Below are 23529 nucleotides of genomic sequence, written 5' to 3' on the forward strand. Positions count from 1 at the left end.
AATAACTTTCGTGGCTTATTTCTGAGTATAACAAATGTCACGATGTATGTGACAAAATTTTTATATATATATATATATATATATATATATATATATATATAATATACAGTCACGATGTATACCAAGTACCTGGTTATTACACAACTAATCTCAAAATTCAAAAATTTACCTCACTTCAGCCAGATACCTGAACTCTCATAACAATAAGAATTACGACTGAGTACTCTACACGTAACAGTGATCCCTTAAAAAGTTCATTAATCACATGAAAAACCAAATTTAGTTTACCAAGACTAGTGTGAGGTATCAACAATTAAACAAAAAATATGCTAGAGTAAAAGGGCATCACTCCATCAAACAACTTCAGTTGTTTCTCTGGTCTTAATTCACTTCAGCAAAACTAAAGGAACAAAACATGTTTATCACTTCGCCTTATGCAAACACAATTAATCCTATTCACTGGTGGTCAATAAATGAAACACTGTTTTAAAAATCTTAAATACAAAAATTTATTGTTAAATTTAAAATTTATAATTAGAATTCACTATCTGAAAAATTTACTATTACTTGAAAACAAGAACAAATTCAATTAATTCTTGAGTTAAATTATTAAACAAAACTAAATCACAAAACTTTAATTTATCAAGAAATTAAATTAATCAAGCAAAACTTAAACTATCAAGAATTATTCAGGATTTGAAAAGAAAATCTTAATAAATGAAAATTACATCAAGTATGCAAAGTTGAATTATCAAGAAACATTTAAAATGCTAAGTAAATAAATGTTAAATCACCAATATATAAAATCAAGAGATTGCAAACACAAGAACACACAAAATACACAAAAGATTCATCAATAATAATTTCACCAATGCAAAATTTCTCTCAATATACCTTATTATACCACAGTAGTAACAAGTAAAATTCACTTTACCTTACACAAGCTTGTGAAAACCTTTGTATAACTTGCAGCTGCTTTGATTCACAAAACACACTTTTTTGTCTGGCGCTGTTACAAATTTTTACACTTTTCCTACACTCAGATCTCAAAAGCTATATTTAATACCAGTGACCAAAAATATATTACGTTAAAATTACTCTCTTTTGAAGAAAGAGATAGAAAGAGAGAGAGGGAACCACAGCTAAAGGTCTCTTAAATAAGAATGAACAGATTTTGGGATTCCAGTAGCACATGAAACACTCAAGTGATGTCATTAAGGCATTTTGGGTACGAGACACAAAAGTTCTAGAAGAAGAGAGGTGACGTCACTTCCAGCGAAGCATTTTGAATGCAATCGGGACAATACATGATCAGAACAATGCAGTCTTAAACAAGATGCAATTACCATGTGTTCTTACTCTCAAAAGGGCATACGTGACCAGAGCCATGTATGTAACATTTTGAAATCACTTGTCTTCTTCTCGTATGAGACAAAGCTTTTACAGAAATCCTTACATGATCAAACAGATTGCAACAGGCTAAATATGATTGGCATGTTTTAAAAACAAAATGAAAAACTCGAGTTGGTTTCCAGTACAAATCAGCAATTGTTATCTCAACCTGTCAGCGCTTTATCTTTAGCGATGACAGCTGAAGTGAAACAAACCCTTCGCTAGGACACACGTGTTCCTCATTTACTGTGTTACTAATAAAAATGTATTATTAATTCTAAATTACGCTGTTAAGTTATCTAAATCACTAACTCTTTTGAGATCTAATACTACACTACATGATATTTTAACAATCATTATCATTACACATAATACATGATAAATAGAATAGTAAATATATCAAAACTATGGGATGATATACATATTACAAGGCAACATCATGAATATTTATATATATACACTTATGTAAATATATACATAATATATATATAATATATATGTATATATACATGCAGTATATATATATATATATATATATATATATATATATATATATATATATATATATATATATATATATAACTGCATATATATATACATATATTTTATATAAACTAGACAGATAGATATAGATAGATCATATCTATAAAACACTGAAAACATGAACAATATGCATGATATACGACACAGGACTGATTATAGTTACATCGCTAACAACTAAAAATTCAGTCATACCTATCACCAACAAAATATATCTGCCATGAAAACATATCATTTTATAAAGATGTAAATATCATTATCCTCAAAAGGTTAAAAGTGGATGGAAGTAAAGGGTACAAATATGTAAAGTGTATTAAATGGCATAAATTCGCAGCAAATGACAGACGGCTGCAGCTGTGGCGAAAAAAATGAGGTTTCAGTTTCTATATTTTGATATTCATTAAATGATATTATATTCATATACAGAGATTTTGTTTGACTGGGAATAAATGTTGTGATGTATTGTATACGGCTATGCTGAAACCTGTCAGCTTGGAGTAATGACTAACATTTTTCTATACCACTTTTAAAACTTGTACAAATCTAATGCACGTTAGGTCCTTTAAAAAAAATCATGATATAATATCGGAACAACAAATTTCGGGCAAGAACACATTTTCGATTGTATATAACCTCCTTTAGCATACGGATATGTGACATCAAAGAGAAATACCTTGTTGTATTAGGCATAAGGTATTCATACCTTATTCTGCGCGTAGACAGAATTACAGTCAAAATTAATTTTCTAAAAATCTGTTGCACATCATTCTACTGTTACAAAAAATGATATTCAACTAAAAACTTTAAACAACTGAACATTATCCATAATAAGGTTCAGTTTTGCGAGTAAAACTTAATCGCAAAATAATCGTATAAGGGCCAAATAAACTCAGTTAACCAGAGATCATTCAGAGTTACAAATGAAGTACACGATGAAAATTTTAAAACACGGGAAAGTCTTCGCTTAACCATTCAACGATTAAATTTGCTTTCGGGAAAAGATGGCTACGTTTTCTTTTCAATGTTGAAATTTTAGTGCACAGTGATTGCAACTACATATGTTTTGTGGTTTTCATAAAGACCTCTTGTTAATGCCACGTTCTCTGGCACAAAAATTACCCCATTTTTATTTTATTTAAGGTTAAAGCTAGCCATGATAGTGCGTCTAGCACCGCTATAGGTGCTAAAAACACAGTCACAACCGGGCCGTGGCTGAAAGTTTCATGGACCGTGGCTGAGAGTTTCATACAGCATTATACGCTGTAGAGAAAACTCGATTGCGCCGAAGAAATTTCGGCGCATTTTTTATTTTTTTATAAATAAAATCATTATAGGAAGTAAAACACGAGACACGTCGCCCATGAACTTTTCCTCAATCTATCTTTCATTTTCACTTTTTCCCCTCCTTTCGCGGTCACTCACCCGGCCACCCCCTAAATGGATTCCCTATTTCCCCAACCGGCCCTGAAAAGATTCCCTATTTTCCCCCGGCCCTTTCCTGAATAGCCTTCTAATTTCCCTTACTTGGCAGTAGTCGCTTTTTGTTCCTCTGCGCGTCAATAGTAACAGTTAGGGGAAAAGTTATCGCATGAATTGTGGTTAAGGGGAGATTGTGGGATGTCTTCGAGGAAAAAGGAGGGACCGAGATGCGCGGATCGGGAATTTAGCATCAGATAAGACGGGGAGACGTCTCTTTTAGCCAGGGGTCAAGGCTTGGCTTCATTATCCACCTATTGTGACGGACCTTCCTTTTACTCAAGTCTTTCGGTTTTGTTTCTGGTGGTCAATGTGACACAGGTGGAAAATTGGCTTGTTAAAGTTTAAATTTATTAGGTCCTCCTTCTTTCTTCCCGGGCGATCACTGAAGTACCTAACTCCCAAGTGCAGAATGAGTTCATTGCGATTTTTCATTGACTCACAATCAGATTTTATTTTTTCGTTGTGTGAAAAAATAAAATCTGATTGTGAGTCTTTCCCACATAAAATATCAGAAATATGGTTGGAGTTGCCATATTTATCGGTGGAGAGACAAAAACGGTGAACTTAGATTATTTTTACTTAGTTTTTTTGGGGGGGCACAAAGAAGAGGACAGTATAATTTAAAATAGTCCATCGTAAAAACATATACGGTTAATGAATAATCAAATAAATTCGATAAAACTCTTCAATAATGCTGACAACAGAAAAACAGCCCTTAAGCATCCGTTACATTGTTGTTGTCTTACACTATCAAATAAGCATGCTCGGACATGAAAGACGTAATATATACAATGATAATTTCTCTACATACACACAAGCATGTACTTCTCTGAAACATATTATATATATATATATATATATATATATATATATATATATATATATATATATATATATATATATATATATATATATATATATATTTATATTACAGTACTCCTTCACCCCTTGAAAGGAGTGGTGCCATGAGGGTAGTGCCTTCCAGTTAAGCTTCCAGGTTTCGTGTCCCACGCCCTTTTCTTCAAACCGGCTGACGCTAGTACCTGTTCACATCTTGTCAGCAGCAGGCGGGATCGGACTACGGATCTTGCAAATATTAGCCAAATGTTCTTCCATTATCTAAACAAATTCCCTAAAGGACAGTGACTAATGACCTTACCTCATCAACCAGAGAGCCGCAATCGACCCCAAAGGTATGCAGAACTTTTAAGGACTCAGCAGATGAAAATCCATTGTGTCCCTATAAACCTACAAAGTGAATTATGTTTATGACAGCTTATCAATTGTGGTGGGTTGAAGCTTGAACAGATAAGGCAACTTCATTTCAAAGTAGATGGCTGGGAACGTAAGGTGAACACCTCTGCAACACACCACAGTGGAAATGACTTGAGGTGAAAAAACATACCGTCAGTATGTGTGTGTGTACACATCCAAAATGTCTTTATTGGCTAACTAAAAAGGCTGAGTTGGTGCCATTTGTATGTGACTGTCGTCGTTTTATTAGCAGAGCTTAAGTGATGCTAAGCATACATCAGTGCTTGTCATGAAGCGAAGTGAAGACTACAATAGTTCCTTACATTAGAGATCCATCTTTGATTCGCCTATGAATGAATAAGCCAGTGACTACTGTGCCGTTTCGCTCTGGAGCCATCCCGCCTTTAATCGAAAGCCCTCCCCCCCTTTTTTTTTTACTTAAATAACCTGGGCATGTTTATCTTGATGAAGAGAGCGCTCATATAATGAGGGAATTATGTCAATAATGTTACTCAACGGGCAAAAAGGTAATTAATTCATTTAGGCCTAATAAAACGAATTAATGTTAAATAGGTGCTCATCATATCCAGAATACTAAAGCAGGTTCTTGTCGAATGTTGCATAACCTGGTATCAGATTTTCATATTCTAATTATATATTTCTAACACGGAATTGGTAAAAATATTTAGCGTCAGTCTTTTGATACAGTTCAATGCAATAATTGAACTGTACCAATCTTTTATCTTGGTGAAGACAATGTTGAGATAAAAGGACAAAAACCATTAACAAATTTCAAAAAAGAATATAACAAAACATAATCCTTCTGTGGGCAATGGGAATGTTTAAATGAACTCTAATCTCCAAAGATTTCCAAACAAAGCTTTGGTTACGATAACAAATTTCAAATAAATGAAAAATTCAGCTCGACATTCTACCAACTGATGCTTCTCTGATAACTTGTTCGTAACCGTGAGAAGTACTCGCTCGTCTTTGCTTTTTCGAGAAAGTGGTATTCTTTGTCATCTTCTGAGTTTTCCTAGTTCTCTACCTCAAGTTTCAAAAGCAGATTCATCACCTAGAAAATAAAGTCCATTATCATTTCCTTGCAGTGACTGGGCCTGAACTGGGTAGCTATACCAACCTGGGTCCCTTACAACACACACAAAAAAACCCAGATATATATATATATATATATATATATATATATATATATATATATATATATATATATATATATATATATATATATATATATATATATATATATATGTGTGTGTGTGTGTATATATATATAAATATGTATATATATACATATATACAAATGAAAAAGAAAGGTCTGTAAAAACAAAATAAAAAATAAACACTAAGAGAATTTTCAGTCCTGATTACTGGTGAAGATGGATAGTGGGTATATGAAATTCAAGTACTGAACAACTTTGTAAGATTATTAATAATAATAGTGGATTTGTGATGAATAGTTGGGAGAGAGCAAACACAAATTATTTGGTAATTGGAGGCACTCCGTCCGAATAAAAGGACGTCCTAAATATGCGTGGACATCTCCAGAAGGCGGTCACAGATACCACACAGATCACTTAATTATTAACCAAAAGTGAAAAAGAACAATGAAGAATGCTGGGAAGTACAGAGGAGCAGATGTCGGCAGTGATCATCACCTTGTCACTGCCACACGAGAGCTGAAATTCCAATAACCAAACAAAAAAGTGGTAGAGTATCTAGGTCCGATACCTTGAAGCTTCTGGAGGATGAACGTTATGAGGATGAACTAAAAGGTTTGCATTTCTAGAAAACATATCTGAGAAAAAGCAGACAATTCAATGACGGAAACCTTGGATATCGAGGAGACCTGGAGTATAATAAAGAACCAAAGCAAAAGGTACATGTACACAAAGTTCAGTGAAAAGGTGAAAAACAAAGTAGAATGGGCTAAATACTCAAGTTTATATAAACGAAGATCATGGACAGATAAGAGAGAATATCTGAACAAAAAGACTGATGACGTTGACAAAGCCATGTTTTCTGGGAGTGGTCTGGGTATTGGGAAAAACAAGATTGATCAGTGTCCTGATGATGCAACACTCTTGGGTGTAGAGAAGTCTCCACTTATGAGAAATGAAGTTGCCGTTAGTCTCAGTTATGAGGTTTTCCATCCCATCCTGACCTACACCTGGATGGGACTCTGCTGAATGCGTCTGAAGCTTTAACTATTCTTGGTGTAACTTTTGACTCACATTTAACTTTTGAGAAACATCTGCTGAAAGTGCCAGGAAATGCCGCACGAAACTTAGGAATTGTATGAAAGGCCTCATATATTTATAACAGTGATAAAATCAACGTAATCTGTTTTAGGTCATTTGTTCTTTCTTTACTAGAATGCTGTTCTCCAGTGTGGATGATTGCTTCTGCTAGATTTATCTCTTTTAGGTTGAGTGGTTCGTGATGATAGGTTTCTGTTTCCTAATAGTAGCAGTTACGACTTGGACCATCGACGGATGGTCTCTCGTTTGTCACGTTTTCATAAGTTGTATTTTGAGAGAGATCTTTCACATTCACAAGTGACCCCTGATCCCCTTTTCCTGCTAAGAGCAACCAGACTTGCTGAACAGCAGCACCGATATACAGTTAATATGCCTCGCTATCGAACTTTTCAGTTCCAAAGGTCCTTTATTCCTCACACTGTTGGACCGTGGAGCAGTCTCCCTGAGGACGTTGTTCAATTGGAACTTTAAAAGTTCAAGCAAAGATGCAACATATTATTACCCTAAAACAGTTCTTCCTGTATTTTACTAACTCACTTATATTTTTATCTATTTATTTATTGATTTTTAAATTTTGTTTTCTTTTCTAATAACAGATCACTCCTTTTATTAGTTCATATTAACTTCTGTTATTTCTTTCAAATGGACACCATATTCTTTGGGGGCGTGAATTTCAAGTTATTGGCCCCTGTGGGCTTGTTCCTTTTGAATTGGGTTCATGTTCTGAACAATAATAATAATAATTAGGGTAGCAAACAGAATCATCCTAGGGTGAAAATAAATACAGGAATATACCCCTCAAAAGAAGGGACAGGTTGATAAAAGTATCAGACGAAGAAGAAAGACAAAGCTGGGTGGAACGTTTTTGTGAGCTTTTGAATGACACATATGACGAAGATAATCTGACTAATATACCAGAAGTGCCAAAGTCAATGCTGATGGGGTCTTGAAAAGTGGAATTCCTTTAAAAAAAATGGGGTGCTACAAAGGAATGTTATTTCAGCTTTGCTGTTTGCTCTTCTCATTCATTTTAAAACGAAAATAACGGCTGGAGATTTAAGGGAAGGTTTAGTTTGGAGAAACAAAAACAAAACCAACTCAGAACGTGCAGATGATGGTATTTTAATCAGCCAAAGACCACATGATGTACAAAGCTAGCTAAACAGTTTGCATCCTAACAAAAGTAAGCATGCAAGTTTATGCACAAAGGGACGAATTTGTACTAGGAGAGGCGGATATTAAGAACGAGTATTTCATATATCTAGAAACAAGGGCATCCAAGACAAGGGCAACTAGTACAGGATTTCTGGAGTTGGAATTTAGTGTACGATTAAATAAAAACAAAGAAAATTCACACAAATGGGCAGGCTGAATAAGATTTGGAAATCAAATACACCAATACTGCATACGAAAGTAAGGTTATACATGTCTTGTACGATCTGTGGATATGGATATGGATAGGGACTTGGTATAAAAAAAATTGACATCTAAAAGATTTGGATTTGTGGACATAACTTGAAGGAAAATATTACGAGTCAACTGGCGGGACAGAGTTAGAAATGATCCCATAAGAGATATTAAGAAAGTTCCGTATATAGATCAGTTAATCATGAAAGGCTGGGGGAGATGGCTTGGACATGTCCTCCGCACAGCTCCTGGGAGAATAGTATGTGATCGTGTCAGCTGGGCTGCTCTGGGGATCACAAGAGTGGGGACTTGGAAGATTCAGGTCCACTTGTATGAAAAACTAAGAGAAAGGGCGACAGAGAAGAGTTGAGATTTGTGGAAGGTAAAGACTAAGAGAGACGTGTAGGAGAATTTCATAGAGGTCCTTGGCTTATACGCGGTGCTGGAGGAGATGACAATAATGTTCTTTTCACACAATGATTAGGGAAGAGAGAGAGAGAGAGAGAGAGAGAGAGAGAGAGAGAGAGAGAGAGAGAGAGAGAGAGAAAAAAAAAACACGAGCAAGCACGTGTATCTCTGGATTACAACCTCCACTTTATTATATAGCTGGTTACGAAGGTGAGATCCAAAAGCGACTGGTTTTAGTGCAAATTTCTCAAGCGGATAAATATATAAAATCTAATCCATTTATTATGTTTTTTACTACGTGTTAATTGATACTGTGATAACAACTGTCATTTATTTCATATAAATATAAAAGTCCGAACTGCTTTCTTCATACTATTCTCTTCCAACCACATTCACTTCGACAGTCATTAATTCTATTCCCATTCGACCACATATGCATCTCTATTATCACGGATGTCACTCAATCCCTTTTCTATTTCTCACTTTGTACAGCACACCCTTTCAACATTGTGGTGGAGAAACATTTCTGCAAATACAATTTCTTGGCAAACCCTTCTCTATAATGCCATATGTCACTGTCTTCCAGTTTCTTCTCACAACGCATAAAGTAATGTGTCGTGCGAGCACTCCTTCCAATCAAATCCACCTTGTCCTGTAACGCCAAAAGGAACAGCACATTCAAGCATCCACTCGGATTAGTCCCAGGCCAACTGCTACCAACTCTCAACTCGTCCAGATGACGCCCGAATAGCAATTAGATGCCAGTAATTACCCAATTAGGCAGTTTCTCGGCCGCTACAGCAGTTAACGAGGGGGATAATAGTTGGTAAGCCTTTGCTGAATGACCAATGAAGTCTTGCTTTACTTCGATCCCGAGAGAGGAGAAAGGTAACTACCGTATTCACTCGTTCCCCGGTTAGGTCTAATTCGTTTTATGAAACGCACGACCCGATGCAAGTCGAAGCAAATACGATTTTATTTCGGTACGTCAAGTGCACCGAAAGTAAGAGAGAGACTGGAGAAGGAGTGCCAGCCATCAACGAGGGACATACATTAATATTCTGGAAGTCTGCGCCACATAACTTGCAACCAGTCAATAAATCAAACACATATAATATATATATGTGTATATTTATATATATATATATATATATATATATATATATATATATATATATGTATATGTGTATATATATATATAACATATACATACACACACACATATACACACACACATACATATATATATATATATATATATATATATATATATATATATATATATATATATATATATATAATTCTTTTGTTGAAATTTACCTGTTTTCTTTTAACAGGAGATGGCTTCAGAGAAAAAAACTTAACCGCTGCTGGCACATTCCTACTGTACCTGCTGATACAAGGATGAACCCGTTGTTCCTAAAACTTCCACAACATTATCTGTTTCATACACCTGCACAGAAGGTTCATCAGCAGCGGGTCAAACTCCCCTCCCCACTTAAACACACACACACACACACACACACACACACACACTGCATCATTCACCACTATTCTCGTGTTTTCCGTGGGTGTTATGGCCTCTTCAAAACCTGTCGGGAACTCTCTATACATCTATATCCCTCTCCCTTCTAGAACATTCTAATCACAGAGTCTTTTCAGCAACCCCCATTCTTTCCAGAGACCAAATCATTCAGGAACACTTATAAATCTTCATAAAGGCTAACCTTTTACCATTTCGTATCTCTTGATTGGAAATTGGCTATAAAAGGCAAATCAAACACTGGCGGGCTGAATACAATTTGGTTGACAGAGCTTTCATTCCCGCATCTCTGAGCAAGCACGAAACAAAGCTATACATAAAAGTAAGATTATGCATAGCTGTAAGACAATGAAACCATATCTGAAAGATTTAGCGGACGTGAGAATAATGCTTTATGTATATCAAAAGTTGGATTAGAGGATAGTTAGAAATAATACCATTAGGAAAGTTACAGAAGTTCCATAGGTACTGTAGTGTGGATAATAGCGAAAGGGAAATGGACGTGGTTTGGACACGTCTTCCACACAACCCCAGGAGTCAAAAGTACTGACTGTCAGCTGGGCTCTTCTCAGCAACAGACAGGATGCTGAAAGCCCAGATCTACTTGGATACAAACTATGAAAAGGGAAGCTGGAGATTAGTGGAGATTTGTGGAAGATAAAGCACAAGAAAGACATGAGTGGTGGAATTCCACAGAAGCCATCTGCGCCACACAATGTGGGAGGCGATAATGATGCTGATGAAGGTGCTCTACATATCTCCAAATTTCTCAGACTTTCAGTTCTACTTTTACCACATTTAATGCACAAACAGTTCACCTCTACAGCTTTCAACTTTTTTATTTGTGATTAATATCCACTCTTTATTCCATTAAGGACACCTGGTTCAATAATCCCCTCATTCTGCCTCACCTTGGCTTCCATAAATACCCCAAATCTCTCCATAATATTTTGTACACACACACACACACACACACACGCATGCACTGCTACCCATCTTGGTACACCTGTTCCTTTACTCACCTCTTCTCTCATCTTTCATCGTCAGTTATTACTCCCGAGTCCTTCTAACATGACAAATTTATTAAATTAATTTGTATTTTTCATAACTAACAAACACTTGGTCTTAACATTAGGATATGAGAAAGGATGCAGCCCTAGCCAAGACAAGCCGCTCGGTGGATGTGGACTCTTTGTTGTCACTCAGGAATGGGGATATTTTGGAGTCCCAATTGTTGTTACCCAAGGAGGAGTTGGAAGCTGCCATTGACAGACATCGTACAGATACTGACAGGCTTGTTCAGCAAGCTCTTAGTAAGTCTAATGTGAGTTGGTCTAATGTTGCAAGACAAACCCAACAGGCTCTGCAAAAGTTGGTAAGATCTACTCCTGCCCCTAAACCTACTCAACATACTCCATCAATGAAGAAACCATCCCAACAGCGGCCCTTTCAGAGTCGACCTGCAAGAGGAAGGGGAAACAGGGGCAGAAGCAGGGGTATGAGACAATAGTGGCAGTAGATGACAGTTTCTATCAGGCTGCATCATTCTAGTTCTAAAGCTATTTCATATTTAACTAATCGGGATGCCAATGTATGGGCTTATATTATTTTAATGAAAAGGGATGCAGCCTTACCCAAGGTAAACTGCTCAGTGGATGTGGACTCTTTACTGTCACTCTGGAATGGGGACATTTTGGAGTCCCAAACGTAGATATATCTACATCTTGGGAAATATCTATGTTGATTAAGAGCTTCGAGCAGTCTTGTTCCCCTTAGAGAACTCAAACCTCCTGGTTGGGATTTGGCTTTGGTTTTAACTAGTCTTACTTGAGCCCCCTATGAACTATTGCGACAGGCTATAGATAGAAACTTGACCCTAAAGGCAGTTTTCTTGCTGGCCCTAGTATCGGCAAAGGGGTAGGCAAACTCCATGGTCTGTCTCATGACATAAAACACACCAGGGGTTGGAAGTCTTTAGGTTTTGAATTTATTCCAGAATTTGTTGGGAAGACTCAAAATCCTTCAGTACATGATGGAAGATTTGGGAGACTTTGTTGACAATGACCCTGACAAAATGTTGAGCCCTGTCAGGGCGCTGTGTGCTTATCTAAAAATGACTCGACATCTCAGACCACTTTTGCAGACTTTTTGTTAGCACAGGTCAGGTCAAGAAAGAAGTATCCACGAATACAATCTCATTTTGGCTAAGAGAAACAAACATGAATGCCTATTCACCTGCATCAGGAGCTTCAGACAATGTCGTGCAGGCAAGAGCGCACAGCACTAGAGGTCTAAGCTCCTCACTGGCATTGAAGAAGAATATGTCTGTTCATAGGATTCTGAAAGCTTGTGTGTGGCATCGCCAAACCACTTTCACTTCCTTCTACTTGAAGGATGTTGTCCATAGGTCCTTGGACACTTTTTCCTTGGGTCCATTGGTGGCTGCTCAACAGGTTGTGTAGCCCATCCAGTGCCCCTGCTATCAGAAGTTCCAAGAGAGTTACCTCCCTGGCACAATCTACTTTGTCAACCTCATATGGAGAGGTACCATCAGTCGGTACAGTCCCTATCTCTTCACGGGTGGAGACTATCGAGTATCTCCTGTGAGCGAGACGCTTTTCTTGAGGAGCAGCATCTCAGATGTCAGGATACATCAGGAAGTCGTCAACATCCAGGGAAAATGGTCCACTCGGATCTTCTATTCAACAAATAGCTGATTTTCTAGTCATTCTCAGAACAGAAAAACATCTTTCTGTGTCTGCCATAAAGGGCTATAGGGCTGCTCTTGCACTAGTTCTGTATATGAAAGATGTAGATATATCTACATCTTGGGAAATATCTATGTTGATTATGAGCTTCGAGCAGTCTTGTACCCCTAGAGAACATAAACCTCCTGGTTGGGATTTGGCTTTGGTTTTAACTAGTCTTATTCGAGCCCCCCTATGAACCGTTGCGACAGGCTACAGATAGAAACTTGACCCTGAAGGCGGTTTTCTTGCTGGCCCTATTATCGACAAAGAGGGTAGGCGAACTCCATGGTCCGTCTTATGATGTCAAACACACCAGGGGTTGGAAGTCTTTAGCCTTCGAATTTATTCCAGAATTTGTTACGAAGACTCAAAATCCTTCAGTCCATGATGAAAGATTTGTCTCCTTTTCTATACCTTCTTTGGGAAACTTTGTTGACAATGACCCTGACGGAATGTTGTTGTGTGCCCTGTCAGGGCGCTGCATGCTTACCTAAAAAGGACTCGACATCTCAGACCTGTTTGTCGCAGACTTTTTGTTAGCACAGAACGGGTTAAGAAAGAAGTGTCCAAGAATCCAATTTCGTTTTGGCTAAGAGAAACGACCATGAATGCCTACTCACCTGCATCAGGAGCTTCAGACAATGTCGTGCAGGCAAGAGCACACGACGTTAGACGTCTAAACTCCTCATTGGCATTGAAGAAGAATATGTCTGTTCATAGAATTCTGAAAACTGGTGTGTGGTGTCACCAAACCACTTTCACTTCCTTCTGCTTGAAGGATGTTGCCCATAGGTCCTTGGACACTTTTTCCTTGGGTCTGGTGATGGCAGCTCAACAGGTTGTGTAGCTCATCCAATGCCCTTGGCGGGTCAGTTTGTGTCTAGTCTAAGATGATGGTATGAAAGCGAAATGAATGAGATGACTGGTATCTTTTCTTTTCTTCTTTTCTTCTTTACCTGCAGGCAGTAAGAAGAGGGTTCCGTCATGAGCTGGAACCGACATGATACAGGTGAGTGCAGTGGCCATACTGTTAGAGTAATTGTTAATGTAAGGTTCTTTTTAGTAACAATACATTCCTCTCTTTAGCAGGAAGAGAGACGAATGATAACAAACCTATGTACGTGGCTAAGTTGGTTTGTTATGAGAGCAGATAGCTTCTTGTCTTCTGCGTATGCAATGAACTGTGACATTGTATTGAAACCCAGAAGTCTGAACCCTAGATATTAACTTTCATTGTTCTATCTTCCTCTTTCTCACTTTTACATTCAAACTTCTCTTTCATTCGTTTTTTCAGCTACGCTTCACTATCGCTAAACAGTTTTGTATCATCTGCAACCATCAAGCATTTTGGACCCACATCACAACATTTTTATTGTTAGGAGTGCTGTTCTTTCCAAAGGGCCGAAATCTCTATATAACTCAGGTGAGTATATCATTCCTTGCAAAGATTGTAATACAGTAATTCATACTTGGATGAAAGTGACAGAGATCGGGAGGACCGGCTAAAAGAACTTAAATATGACATGAGGACCTGTAATATGAAAAGTACCCTTTTTTATCACATAACCAACCAAATTCATAGAATAGACAGGGAGAATGCAGTGGTTTATTAGTAAAATGATTATTGTAAACGCAGGTTTGTCGAAGGTTCGTTAATACTAACTATGACAAATTTCAGACTTGATAGAGGTCATTCGCAATTCAATAGAATCATTCAGAGCAATTGTTAAAGCCCTTGGACGTGGTATAACCTAGTGACTCACATCCATTTGGTTTTACTCTTCCACAGACATAATTTTACTGTCTTTTACCACGGAATGCATTTGTAACTCCCATATTGATAGCTTTTATATTATTATATATACTTAAGTATACTTTGCATACTTATGTATATTTTGGCTTTGATTTAATTGTTTTTACTCTGTAATTTATACCTAATTTATAAGAAAGGAAGCAATTCACTGTTGTGATCCAAACACATACTTTTACATTTTACGTTGTTTAGTTTGGTTACTCCCCAATAACTGGTGCTTTAGTTGACATGTTATTTCCTAAATGTCGTGTTCAGATAGTGGACGATGCTTTTTCCTTGAAATTAGCCTGTTTTATTGGTTACTGATTTCCATGTATCATATTATTATTGGTATTTTTCTTTCTCTCTTTGTTAACTTCACTCATAATGGATTATAGTTGGGTTTTAGTGTCTCCACACTGAAGAAGGAGCGTTACGCTCCGAAACTGTACTGTATGTGGTTTTGCATATATTTGTTCTCCAATTTTTTTTTTTCCAAGTTTCAAAGTTCGTTACCGCTCTGTTATCATGACATCTATTTTCGTGTCATGCAACTTCGCACATTATATATAATGTTATTTCTCGTCCGTCTAGTAGTTATGACTGATATATGGAATTTAGGCGTCAAGCCAAGAACTGGGACACTTTCGGCCATTCAGCGCTCAATACAGCCAGATGAGATGGAGTGGTTGGACAGCAAGATAAATAAAAGAGATGAAGTGCAAAAATCTAAAGGATGAACTGGAAGAAAACCCTTATGGTTGCACTAAGAAGTAATAGTTAAGAGGTTGGCCAGCAAGACTTAATAAAGGAAGCAGAAATCGAGGAAAAGTAGGAGGGCAAAAACTGAATGCCGCTAGGGGTCGAAGGGACACTACAAACACCCTTCAGCAATGCCTACAGTACACCACGTGAGGTGTACTGACGGCACTAGCCTCCTATGAGGTAACTTAGCAGTTGAAGCAAACACTTGCCCTAACATCCATTCACAGGAAAACTCGCTAGACTTCGTCATATTTTTGTTTTAATTCCACACTTTTTGTGCTCCTCTTTCTTTTGCCTTCAACTACAGTTGGTATGCGGCTGACAACTGTATGGTACGGAAGTATGGTTTTCAATCAGCTAATGTAGGGGCCAGCATTCTTGGTTCTCAATTTCACTTTCCTTTTGTTTTCTTTTCCTCTCCCAGTCTCCAGTTTTTATGTCGCACTGAAGTGTCCGAAGGAGATATCCAGTCAAGAGTATCAGGGAAAACTTCTCGTCTCGAAAAGGATAATAAAATTTTCAAATTTATTTTGTTTGTTACATCGGTGAGACTGCATTTTTTTTTTAGTTTGAAAGAATTATATTTGCAAAGCCTTCCTATTCATATACCAAAACTTTTATCTGTAATCTTGGTGTCTGCGTATTACTTTCTTTCCCTTCTGCTCTCTAATTTTCAATATTGTTATGTATTCATAGACCTTGATCTGCCAAATGATGCCCTGTGTTTGCTCAAATGACAAATGTCAATCTCCATGTTCATCAAACTATTTACGTAGCTCTCTCTCTCTCTCTCTCGCTTTCAGTTTCTGCATCTTACCTCAGTTGAGCTCTTATTGATTCTACTACGATTTTACCTGTTTGGTCTTGACCCGTTAACACTCAGTCTTCATTCATTTATTAAGGCTCTCAGGCATCTGATGATTAATTTACTTATTCCTACAATACATAAAAAATTTATTGTTTATTCACTAATTTAAAGTTTATGTCAATTATCTATTTATCAACGATATTTTTATTAAGTCTTTTAAGCATAAGCCCTATACACGAAATGCTTGTTTATAATAATAAAAGACCAGAATTATATCAACATATTTTACCCGGCAAAAGGCTATTCTTACTAGATTGCGTCCAGTATAAGTTTACCAAAGTTAGATCAAGTTTTGTGCCACTTTTTCTTTCATATGTTGATATTCTCTGTTAATCAAATAGTCTGTTTAATAAAATTAAATGTACAAATTTCTGGACTAAAGACTGATATTTCGTGTCTGTGAAATTCTTCATTTCTGGTATATCTACCATGTCTAATGAATTGTAATTTTATCCCCAACACAACGGAAAATATAACAAGCACAAACCCAGAAAGTTTTGTTTTGTTTTGCAACGAAATAACGTGTGATTATGTACTGTACATGGAAATTTGTGATTACTATTAAGTTTTCTTTTCCATTTCCTTATAGGCCATGTTATCTCCGGAACAATTCAAGAAGAAGATTATTCTAAAGCATGAGCTCTTAGAGGGAACTGATGAAGCCACGCCCTTTTGTAAGCTAAAGAAGCAAACCGATAATATATCGGTGAATTTCTACCCGACAACAATTTAGCCTTAGCCAAGGGTTTGTCGAGAAGGGGGTAGGGAGGTGTCCCCCACCCACCCGTGACACCCCCTCACTGAGTGTGTGAAACAATACATCACCGTAATGACTTTCTATTCAACATCTTTGATTAGAGTCAACCTAATAGTTTACTCTTCCGACTCTAAATTAACTGTAGGAGATAATGTTGGTGAGCAGTTGTGCGATACGCTGAAGAAAACTACAAGTGTACAGTACTTGGGAGATAAGATAAATAAGTAATTTGCACACAACAACGTATTCCAAAAATCTGCTTGACTCTAATGGGAAGGTGATATCTTCTGGCGCTAATGATGCCTTTTAACTGAATAAAGTACATGAAAACTCAAGGCATACATTTCTTACTACTGAAAACTGCCATCTTTAAATACATGTTGGTATTCAGATTAATAGATAGGGCCAACAGGAAAGTGCAAAAATAAATTCACACAGATTTAACGATGGTCTCTACCAGGGAAGCCTCAGTGGTGTCCGCGTAGGTAAAGCCTAGTGAAAGGATATCCCTTCAAAATTTATAGAGAATGTATTCCAGTTCCAGTTTTTGATTAGTGGTTCTATATTCCAATAAACAAGACTTCGTGGAACTGAGTATATATTTGAAAAAAGAAAAAAGTTTCCAGCAGTGAGGACTTATCGGGAGAAACAGCAACAGAAGAAGCACAAACGGAGCAGGTAGCTTAGAGAACGGCAAGGAGAATATGAAGGATAAGGCAGCCATAGAATCACACAACAGTAGATAAGAGAGAAGAACAATGTAACATGCAACTAGATGATAAACGTAATGATAGAATTACAGAAACAGATGGCCAAGCAATGATACTGAAAAGAAAGAAAGAGCACACAAGGAAATGACAAGAAAATCCTAGTATGTCAAGGAACTACTTCCAAAGGGAGATGGAATGGTAGACGAAGACCCACAGGGAATGACCAGACGAAGGATGATACCCGTTCGAGTGTTACTGATACCTGGCTGTCTCCTGGAAAACATGGAATGAATCGAAAGCATTGCGTTGCCGATGGTAACGATGCAACACCTGTCATTCCAAAGTTTCTTCAGGATTGGGGAAAGATAATGGCAATGAAGCGATTTACAGTTAAAATGACCACATGGATGCAGAAATTGATTGAATCTTTTGTTATAGATAAATCCACTTTTGCGCAATCCCCAGTGAAAAGTTATATTACAAGATTCACAGGATGATCTAACTATTGCTGATATTGATCATGGCGATAAAGACATAAGTCATATTTCAGTAGTGCAGAGGCTGAAGATGCCGAAGCAGTTATAATGATGTTATTGCACAAAGGGAACATAACTAAAGTTTTACCTTTTAACATTACCCTTGTCTTTGCCAGAATTAATATTTTTGGGTGTAGCAATGTGAGTAAACTTAAGCAGGTTATATTGCCATCTGTTAAAAATAAGTTGGATGAAAAAGGGAATTTAAAGACATAAAAATGGACACCTATCTTTTACATATTTTTCAAACCAAACAACGGCGTCTTCCCCTCGCAGACCAAAAAGCCTCATACATTCGGTTTTGTTCTTTTCCTCCTAAATAAACTGGGCTTCGGGAGGTCCTGACGGAAACAAGGTTATCACAGTGGTAATTCGTTTTCTAATTAGCCAAGGGGACCCGGTCCCATTGCCCTCCCGTCCACTCCTCCCCCCCATCCTCCCTTTTTCTTTGAAACCTCTGGGTGGTCTGGTGAGCGTGAGTCCCCATCGCCAGGGGAGACTAAAAGATGCGATGAAAGAGAGTAATATATGATGTGATGCATTTATAATGATAGCTGGGACATCCCCTCGCTCGTTTTAAGAAGGAGTTTCCTGTCTTCAAAGGTGTGTGATAGACATTTCCCTGAGCTTTTTTTTTTCTATTCCAAAGAGCAAGCGAGAGGTATCCAATGAGAAATAGTGTACGTGCGTGTGTCTGGTTGTCTTGCAGTCCGGCAAAGAAAAGATTTTTCTTCTACGTATTTTTTATATTTCAAGATATCTTTATGCACCGAAGTCTAAAAACACCGCTGGTTCATAGATAGAAATGGATAGCCAATGACAAATATATCTCAAGAAAGTAAAAGTTTTTCGACACTTGTGCAGCTTCAAAATTGAAAGCAGTTTCTCCGGTTTTTTTGTAGTGAAGACTAGCTAATTTTAAAACATATGCATAATTATTTAGACTACACAACTATACATACCAAATCACACATGGACGTGCTCAATCATATACAAGAACACACAAACAGCCTAAATTGTTTTTTCGACGGCGCCTTGCTATCAACTAAACTTCCATTAAGCTATCTGTACTATTTCTGTCATAATCGTTCGGCAGTAACTTGAAATTAACTACTACATATTTACTTTCGACACTACACCGTTGATCACAGCTGAAGCTGAATTCGTCTGCACTTGATGAGCATCCTGTGCTTAACAAATGGCTTGAGCCTTCTCCTGTGAAAATGGAGAAAACTCCGCTTTTATTTCCATACTCTTTACAGGTGTTTTCATTAAGGCCGCTGCAAGAAATTTTATAAGGCGATGCAAAACTGGCTTCATCTCCCTCCCCCCGCCTCTTAGCTACCCCGTATTCATCCACTAAGGTCCTAAGCTTTAACGTCCCTGAAAGGTCAAGAATGGTAGCGTCAGATAATGGACGAGGCGACAGATCCTTTCATCCCCCTCCTATCAAAGAGCCTTAAAGAGAGAGATCAGAAAGAAAGATATATTTGCACATCCTATCATACGGTGCATTGGTCAGATCAGTCAACTGTGCAGGTAGAGGTGTCTGTTCAATATACTTATTACAGAGACCTCGATGTCTTCAAGAACATGTAAATTTTTTTGTACCGATGTAAGGTACGGTAACGTAAAATAAGAGGTTTTAATAATGAAACGATAATGTAATCGAATCTTAAAAACAAACACTTTCTGGGTAAATAGAGCTCCATCAAAATTTTTAGTTTAAACTTTATATGTTGTTGCATATAAACTATGAAGTACTGCCCAAGTTCCACCGAATCTGGAAATGTCCTACAATGGACCGTACACGGGAGATTTCAGCAAGACTAATTGTGCGTATGTATGTGTGTGTATATATATATACGAGTATATATATATATATATATATATATATATATATATATATATATATATATATATATATATATATATATAGACAAAGCAATGTCGAAAGATGTTAACTTTTATGTTTTCTCTTCGTTAAAAACATCTATTTAAGAGACTCAGGGTTTTAAGATTTACTAAACACCGCGCTTCTTTGCTAATGCACCTGCGTTCTTCAAAAGTAAATGTGAGATATGAATATGCCCTATTAAAATTTCTAACAAACTCAGAAAATAACGACGGTGGTTTCAAGTGTATAACGCTACCTTTATCTACACCATTTTCCACGTCGTCTAAGGATAGAAAAATAAAACTCTCAATATAGCGACCGCGGATTAGAGTTTATCTCATTAGAAGTGACGTGCTCCATTAAAAAAAAAAATTCTGTGTAATTTCCTAAGAAACCTGAGAATAAAACTTTTCTCCTAATCAGCGAATGATGAAGATATGAACCTGCCACGAGAATTTGTAATTTACAATAAAAATATTTTTTCTGCATAATTTCCAACAGTACCTAAGACTAACGGCTCTGCCGATATCAGTGAATGATGAACGAGGCCATCTTATTTGTGGTTTCGTGGACGTAAAGAAGATGTTTTGACCAGTAATCCCGCCAGCTCAGTCGAGACATTAGTGGGCTAACATATGCCATTAAAAGTCGCAGCGTTTGATTTATGGGAGGCTCTAATTCTGCCTTTGATAAATGAGGCAACTTGTCTAATTATGATGGGGATCAAAGAAAAAGATTAGAGCAGGGATAAAAAAAGGGTAAAATGTCTGGCGTGTGTTGGTCGAATGGCACATGTGGTGTGGAAAATAAAATAATTATGATTGTAATAATTATTTTTATTATTATTAAGTCGTATACTTTCAGCATGCCTGAATAGCAGTAATTCTGAAGAATTTCATTATTGATAATGAGACTTTGCCTATCAAAGCAACAGGAAAATGTTCAAAATGACTATCATACTAAAGAGAAGCTATACAAGAATGGACGATTATGTATTCAATATACATACGCACACATACACACGCATATGTATACAATATATATATATATATATATATATATATATATATATATATATATATATATATATATATCCGTGTGTATAAAAATTCAATGTACACACACTCACACACACACACACACACACATATATATATATATATATATATATATATAATATATATATATATATATATATATATATATATATATATATATATATATATATATATATATATATATATATATATGTGTGTGTGTGTGTGTGTGTGTGTGTGTGTGTGTGTGTAATACTGTAATAACCACAATCCCTTCTTAGTTTCTCGAATTCTTCACACTTTTTGGATACGCTTGTCACTATAGAGCATGAGATCCACATGAGATCCAAATGCATGACTACGGTGAAATTCTGATGTTCGTAGCTTCGTGGTCAGGTCAGTAACTTGACCTTGTTCTGATACTGCGGATACGGGGTAAAATTCTGTTATGGACGCGTCACATTCTTGCATTTGGATCTCAGGTATTGTGGTTATTACACTCACATACATACAAGTATACATACATACATACATACATACATACATACATATGTATGTACTGGGCATGCGTGAGCTTGTGGTTTCACTTCGTCTTTCCCTTTCTTGTGATCAGGTTGGCTTAAAAAATTCTTTGCTCTTTTTTGCCTTTTATAGATTTTGCAATTTGAAAGAATTTAACTATTGTTTTTAATTTAGCTTTTATTTGTAATTTAGAGAATTATTATGTATTTTTCAATTTTACAGACCGACGATGTGTTTAAGTGACACGAAACGTTTCTAACAATAAATATGTAACTGCTTTGTTGACTGTCGTCTTCTTTGGACTCCTGCTTGTTGACGTATACTTCTGCCTGAATATTGATGTGTATGTGTTTATATATATATATATATATATATATATATATATATATATATATATATATATATATATATATATATATATATATATATACTGTATATGTATATATACTAGCTGACCAACCCGGCGCTGCACAGGAAAACTCTGAATAATAACCGATAAGCTCTTTCCCTTTCCCTCTTTCTCCTTCCTACCACCTCCTCTACTCTCTCTCTCTCTCTCTCTCTCAATTCCTCTCCCTCTCACTCTCTCTCTCTCTCTCAGTCTTTCCCTTTCCTGTTAAGATAGTTGCTTCAATTACATTGCCCAACATTTTTGAAATTTTATATTTCACCCCTTCTCACCCCCATTCCTACCAGGGCTGAACTTGGACTTAAAAGGCATTGGGAGTGTCACTATTCATCTCAGCGACCTCAAAAACTATGGATTAGACACTAATATCTGTCATTTTTGACATTTTATTTTTCACCCCTTCTCCCTGCCCCTTCCTATCGGAGATGAACTTGGCTTAAAGAGCATCGGGAGTGTCACTGTTCATCTCAGCGACCTAGAAAAGTATAGATTAGACACTAATATCTGTCATTTTCGGTTATTTTTACATGTCATCCCATTCCCTCCCCCACCCCCTTTGCTGCCAGTGATGTATTACCCCCACAGTACTCTTTTCCAGATAGTAAGTCACATGTATATCAAAATCAGGTATGATAAACCCATAAAGTTTATTTAGTTACTAAGTCTATGGGCAGAACCAGCCTGGTTTCAGGGAAGCCCTTCCCACCCCAACCCCCTTTGGTGCCCTTTGGCGCTAGTGATGTCTTACCCCCACAGTATTCTTTTCCAAATAGTAAGTCTTATGTATACCAAGTTTGGTTGAAATTGCTCAATGCATTTCAGAACATACACATGCATCCATCATCCATTTATATATATATATATTATATAATTATATATATATATATATATATATATATATATATATATATATACTATATATATATATATATATATATATATATATATATATATATATATATATATATATATATATATATATATATACTGCATATGTACACTCGGCAAGAAAAGTGAAGATACAGTTTTCATTAGATTTCGTTCATCGAATTTCAATTTTTTCTTACAGAAAACACATAATCTCGGTAAATTTACTCTAGAATATGAAAATACAATGCAAATTATATCATATATGTTAAATCTGCAAAACAAAAACGTTCAGATACTTAAAAACACCATGCATG

Source organism: Macrobrachium rosenbergii, chromosome 50, assembly GCF_040412425.1.
Source record: "Macrobrachium rosenbergii isolate ZJJX-2024 chromosome 50, ASM4041242v1, whole genome shotgun sequence".
Lineage (NCBI taxonomy): Eukaryota > Metazoa > Arthropoda > Malacostraca > Decapoda > Palaemonidae > Macrobrachium > Macrobrachium rosenbergii.